This window comes from Macrobrachium nipponense, chromosome 25, assembly GCF_015104395.2.
Source record: "Macrobrachium nipponense isolate FS-2020 chromosome 25, ASM1510439v2, whole genome shotgun sequence".
In the NCBI taxonomy this organism is placed as follows: domain Eukaryota; kingdom Metazoa; phylum Arthropoda; class Malacostraca; order Decapoda; family Palaemonidae; genus Macrobrachium; species Macrobrachium nipponense.
The window spans coordinates 41042395-41049135 of record NC_087214.1 but is presented as its reverse complement, the minus strand read 5'-3'; the positions used below and the strand labels follow the sequence as shown (position 1 = coordinate 41049135).

Below are 6741 nucleotides of genomic sequence, written 5' to 3'. Positions count from 1 at the left end.
TCGTGCCAATGGGGGCTGACCCACTTACATGGCAGAGGCCTTACCTGTATCATATCAATGGGGACTAGCCCTCTTACATGACAAGAGCTTTAGGTTTCTCTTTACTGGAAGGAGCCTTGCGCCTGGATGGATCCTCAATCCTGACTGGAGCCTAGCCTTGAAGGAGCCTGGTACCTGGATGGCGCCTGGCTGGCTTCTAGAGCCTGGCTGGCTTCTAGAGCCTGGCTGGCTCCAGAGCCTGGCTGGCTCCTAGAGCCTGGCCTGGCTCTAGAGCCTGGCTGGCGCCTCGCGCCTGGCTTGGCTCCTCCACACTTGCTGGAGCTTCGAGCTTGGAAGAGTCTCTAGGCTGTTCTGGCGATGTCCACATCGGACACTCTTATTTCTGTCCGATTTGTTCGCCTCTGGCGCATTTGCGCCAGGTTGGAGGCCCGCTCCTTCTCAGTATCCGGCCATGAGAGAGTTCCTTGGAACTGTCCGCCTCTGGCGTTTTTCGCCTGTATTGGCATTTGACGCTTGGCTGGCGCTACATTGTCCGAGAGTCCGAACAACCACATAGTTTATCAGGAGACTGGAGAAGGGTGGAAGAAATTCTTCCCCTTTGAGCTTTTGGCCCCTGGCAAGGGGAGGTGATTTTAGTCAGCTACACCAGTAGACGACAGGATATCTAACAATACGAGAGAGAAGAGTCTTCCTCCGAGGAGGATCCTTCGTGAACACTTCTTTTGCTAACGAGATCTCTTCTTACATGTTGATGAGGTTCCTCGTTGCAGAATCTTCCTATCCTTGCCCGAAGGAAGGGAAGGAGTCTGGAAGTCGAAAGGAGAGACTGAGCTGAAATTGGGCGGATCCCTGATTTCTAGCTCTTATTGTATTCTTCTGAATACCTTCTGGGAAGCATTTTGAGCCTCATCGCACCCCGAAGACTCTGTAGGCAACGTTTAAACCATCTCTTCTTCTGTAGATGAAAATGTAAGTACCCTGCCTGGGCAACTAAACTTCTATCTGAAAGCGTTGCGTCAGGAATAGAGGGATTTAGTTCTTTTGCCAGACATACTATGCTGGCAAGAACCCATTGCCGAGTCTCCATTGAATCTGATGCGAGATTCCAATGCACAAAAAATTCACTTGTCTCCTTGGTCGTTTAGGGCTAAGAGAAACAAAGAATTCCTTCATAAACTTCCTCAAAGAAGTTTGATGAGGAGCAGTTCCATTTTTGTCGGAACACGGAATCTGTGGCCACAAAAAAAATTCCATTCGAAGTACATGATATCCTACTCTTGTCGTATTGCGGTATCGTATAGATCCCGAAGATCTTAATCCTCTGTTATCTCTAATTCCCCTTGTAGAGACAGAGTATAGCCTTTTACTGCGTTCTTTGATAGCAGATATATACTAGGTGATTCTTCCCTCTGAAAGTGAAGAAAAAACCTCGCTATGTGGTTCACAGAGGTATCGGAATGAGAACAGTTTCCTCATTCCATCTAGCACGATCTGCAGCAATTCTATGTCTTAGCCATGACTATTGTCATTTACCTTGAAAAATCCTCTCATTCATGTCCACTTACTGGTCAGTTGCACGTGGAATGACTCAGAGTGGAGAGGTTTTTCAGGTCTATTTATAATAGATTCTGATAGAATATCCAGATACTCTTGGAAAAGCCTTACGAAACATGCTGTGAGAAGAAGCGTGACTTCTGTGAATCCAACCTCTCTAAGGCCAAAATGAGGCATTCATCCTCTCTTCCTTTGACGCCCATTTATCTTAATATCTGTTAAGAATTTATAACTAGGGGGAAAAAAGACTAAAGTTTATTCCCCTTCTTTAAATTAAAGATGTCGTATATTGCTACCTCTCTGGTTGAGGAAAGGAAGCAGTCTATAGGAAGCCTGTTTCGTCTTCTACCTTGCGAAGAGATCTATGAAGACTTTCCGCAGGTTCTCAAAACTCTTTTCAATAAATGTTAGACATAACGTTAACAGTTATTATTCTTCCGATCGAGAAGGTTCTCACGGACATGCAAAATCTTGCATCGAACCTTTAAGGATCGTTACGTTCCGTGTCTGTTCCCAAATAGGTTCTCTTTTGTTAACGCGAACAGGGGCGAAAAAAGAGATTCTCGATGCTCTTTGCGATATGAGAGAGTCGTGGAATTGGCCTAAGTGATTAAAAAAAAATCATTTCATCATTCCTTGTAAGCGACCCCTTTCCTTTCCGATTAAAGGTGGTAACGAAATCAGGAACGAATCTTGCCGTTTACCGAGCCTCCGAGAGGCTACTGGTTTGTTTGTATGGTGTTTTTACGTGACTTCCGAACCACGTCGAGAGTGAACTTCTATCACCAAAAATCCACATCTCTCACTCCTCAATGGAATGGCCGAGAATCGAACCCGCGACCACCGAGGTGAGAAGCAAACCACCAAAACCAACCACTACTGGACTCTAAAAACGAGAAAATATCTTGGATGGTACTTCTGGCGCATTGCGCCAGGCTGGCGCTTCTGACGCTTTGCGCCAGGCTGGCGCTTCCTTCTAGTTCTTTTTAAGGTTATGTGCCAGAACATCTGTGCCCTTATGGTACCCGACATCCTTCACGTGTTAATTTACGTTCTTAGTAGGAAAAAACTTTTATATACGTATAATAGGCCATTCAGGGAAACAACTCTGTCACTAAGAGAATGTTTCCCATCCTACTCACCCATCTTCTCTTGAGCAATATACCGATTCTAAAAAGGTTGTGTGCGTTTCTCGAAGGATGAGAGAATTATATTATTTCGTGCTCTGCCGTATTAGACTCCTTTATAATACGGCAAATATTATAAACAGCATTAATCTAGGAAACCTTTGTAAGGATACTAGGAATTCTGTAGTTAACCTCGGTATGGCGCATAAGACTTGACCATACCGTAGTCTTAAAGTGAATTCTCTTCTACTACATTCATCTTCTCACTAAGCATGTACTCTAATAAGCCATGCTTTCGTAAGCATGAGAGCTCATCACAATATAGAGTTCCGCTGCGTTTGAATCCTTTAATAATGTTACCTACGGTAAACAGCATTGAAAGGTTGTAATATCTTTTCTTATTGAAAGCTTCTTAGCAAAAGGCAGACAATATTTTATTTATGTTTGCTTAACTATCCCCTCAATCCGAGGCTAAAACCGCGATTGTAGGGGAGAGACACGGTTAGTTATTCCATCCCGCAGGAGAGAGACATGTAACCAACCACTCATGACCGACACCTACATGTTACTGCGTTGGTCTCTAAGGCGCGATAGCAGTCTCCGTTAGCCGTCTGGCCTTACTCTTCCAGATTGCCAGCTACTCCATTAAATAAAGGAATCTTATAAAATTATCGAACTTCAGGAAGTTCTTATTAATGCATATTTAAGCGAAACAAGACTTCGATAAATCTAGAAGCTAAGTAGGTGTTGTCTTAACAATCCCTTTAAGCGTAGTCCTTCCTAGGAAATTCCTGGAAGGATACTGATAATTGAGGTTGCTCTATACAAAGAAGTAACTACGGTATGTGTGATTTGCCGTATCGTATTCTCATACAGCAGATACTCAACTACCTTCTTTCCCTTTTCCCCCTGCCGAGGCAGATAAAGGAAAATTTTTACTGTCTTCGTTCTTTTCGTTAATATATATCTCCTTAAGGAAGGAAGTTAATCCAGGAACTCTTTAAATCTTCGTGATTTCTTCATAAATCGCGGGAGAGACAGAATTCCTGTTCGTCTGTAGGGGTTTACGAAGGAAGTAGATATTTCCCATCCGCCATCATACCCAAACGTCGATGAGATTCTTATAAGAAAAACTCCCAAAGCGCTTGCCTCTTCATAACGAGGGAAGAGCATGAATGAAGGAGTGTGTCCGCATTACTCAAAGAGGAGCCTCGCGACTGACCTCTCTCTCTTAAGAAGATTTGGAATATTCTGGCGCCTGGATAGTTCCGCGCGCCTGGAATGTTCCGCACGCTAGAAAGGAGACTCGCTCCTGGAACGTTCGCTTGTGTGGAAGGTCCCGTGCGCCCTGATAGTTCCGAGCGCCTACTAGACCCCTTTTAGAAAGAGCCTCTTGCCCCGGAACGTTCAATGGAAGGATCGTTCTGATTGCCACTGTACTATAAGGCTCCTTGCTCTAGCCGTCTGTTTTTCTGTTGCAATTTGCGCCAGGCTGGCGCTTCGTCTCTTTGAAGGAGCCTTGCGCCAAGAAAAAATTTTCTAGAACGCGGCTCGCGTTTGGTTGTAGGAACGCGGCTCGCGCTAGTCTGTTTTCTGGAACGCGGCTCGCTGCTGGCTGTTGGAACGTGGCTCACGCTAGCTTGCTGGAACGCGGCTTCCTAAGTTCCTGGCTGGCTCTTGCTCAGTGTTCTCTTAGTTTTCAGAGAACGCGCTAGATCATCAAAACATATACCTTCTTCGTCTTTTCGGATGTAAGATGAAGAGACGCACTTTTTTAAGGATGCCTTTTCAATGGCTATCCTTGACAGTCTGGGACGCTCTACAGAACCTGCCGAGGGGACGCCTGACCGGTGGGGATTCTCTGAAACCCCCTTACGGCTTTCGACATTCCTTCTCCCCTGGGCTTGGGAGCTTGAAAGAGGTCTAGGCCTGGGAGCGAGACAGAGCCGATCAGACGCACCCTCCACTGCAATGGGGAACACTAGTATCACTTCTTACCTTTCAATAGCTCGCATTTTTGAGCCACAATCCTTGTCTTCAAATTGCAATTATGAATTTGAAGTTTCTGCGAAGTAAGAAGGTGATGAGGATGCAACACTACTAGTACTGTTAATACTCTAATTGCTCGTTAGTACGAGTTTCTAAAAAACTTTTAAATGAAACGTATCTAGTTACATACTTTACTGACTCCCTAAAGTAGGAAGTCAGTATATTTCCTCAATCAATTCTAACACTTATTACACATATTAATGAATAAATATTAATATTTCCCTTTCTTGCAAACTATGTGGAGTGTCTACCGAAAAATTTCGGTAGTTACACGTCATATATTCTTCGAAATTTTCGAAGCCAAATTCATTAAAAAGTTAATAAAAGCGTTATGCCGAACCAAAGACCCAGTACTTTTCCCTGCAAAAGACAGCCCAGAAGATCGATGGTGATGAAAAACGAAAATCAAGTCAGGAGGTAGCAACAACATATGTTGACACTACCGCGACAGAGAAAATCTGGTTCTAGAACGGGAACGGTTCCTATTCCTGCCACCCAGCGGCAGGGGGGTAGATCACCTGACCTACCTGCAGCGTGTGCCGCGAAATTTGAATTTCTGTCGGACGTCAGAGACATAAGCTAAGTATATATCTGCCGGGGAAGTTGCATGTACAAAAATGCTTTTTAACGATACCTCATATGCAGAACTAGTTTTTGATCGAGGTGCATAAATTAATTAACGCTATTAAACTGTATGGTAAATTGACCGAACAACGACCTCGGACGGTCGAGGACGCTAAGCGTAACAATACGAAAGGACGCCACTTCAATCGCGTGTCTGCTGAAGTTCAGTCGGTTGTGTGCTAAGACGTTGCTGAAATTCCTTGCCATTTTCGCAAATTTACAATGGCTCCTAAACGCCAAAGTACTTCCTCCGATGATAGTTCATCCAAGAAGAGGAAGGTCATCACGATGGAGGTCAAATATGACGTGGTAAAGCGTTCGGAGAAGGGAGAAACTAACACCGAAATAGGCCGTTCTTTAGGCTTGAGCAGGACCACGGTGGTAACCATTGTGAAGGACAAGGAACGTATTCTGAAGCATGTTAAGGATGCTGCACCGATGAAGTCAACGGTGATAAACGAGAAGCAACGTAGCCAGAGCATTGTTGAAATGGAGAAATTGCTCATGATCTGGCTGGAGGACCAGAACCAGCGACGTGTTCCGGTGAGCTTAAGTGTGATCCAGGAGAAGGCTAGAGCGCTGCATGAGGCAGTAGTGAAAAAGTTTGGCGAAAGGCAGTGCTGGTGGTGAATTTTCCCGCGAGTAGAGGTTGGTTTAACCGTTTTAAGGCTCGTGCAAATTTGCATAATGTGAAGCTGCAAGGTGAAGCTGCTAGTGCTGATAGCAAAGCAGCAGAAAATTTTCCAGGTGGTTTGGCTGCGATAATTAAGGATGGTGGTTACACGGCTGACCAAGTCTTTAATGTGGATGAGACTGGATTATTTTGGAAAAGAATGCGCAAATCGAACGTACCTTTCCAAGGAGGAGAAGTCAGCACCTGGCCATAAAGCTGGAAAGGAGCGACTGACTTTGCTGTTTGGGTCCAATGCAAGTGGCGATTTGAAACTGAAGCCCTTGCTGGTGTATTTGGCCGAGAATCCCAGGGCATTCAAGGGCATTTTCAAAGAGTCAACTCCCTGTGATTTGGAAATCAAACAAGAAGGCTTGGGTTACCTTGATGGTCTTCGAAGATTGGTTCAATGACCATTTCGTGCCAGCAGTGGAGCGGTATTTGACTTCGAAGGGTCTGCCTTTTAAGGCCCTCTTAGTCCTGGACAATGCCCTGGTCACCCTTCAAATTTGAGCGACATGCACCCTAATGTGAATGGTGGTGTACCTCCCACCCAATACCACATCGCTGATACAGCCAATGGACCAGGGAGTAATAGCTAATTTCAAGGCTTACTACCTTAGAAGGACCATACGTTTTGCTTTGAGGGCCATAGAAGCTAACAAGGAGTTGACACTGAAGCAATTCTGGAAGGGCTACAACATTGCTGATGCAGTG

General features: G+C 44.9%; 1 protein-coding gene across 1 annotated transcript in view; it reads right to left on the bottom strand.

Annotated features, from left to right (window-relative positions):
• LOC135199394 (chromatin assembly factor 1 subunit A-B-like) overlaps positions 1-6741 on the bottom strand; it is a 150658-nt gene that overhangs the window by 136197 nt on the left and 7720 nt on the right. The gene's annotated exons all lie outside the window — the stretch shown is intronic.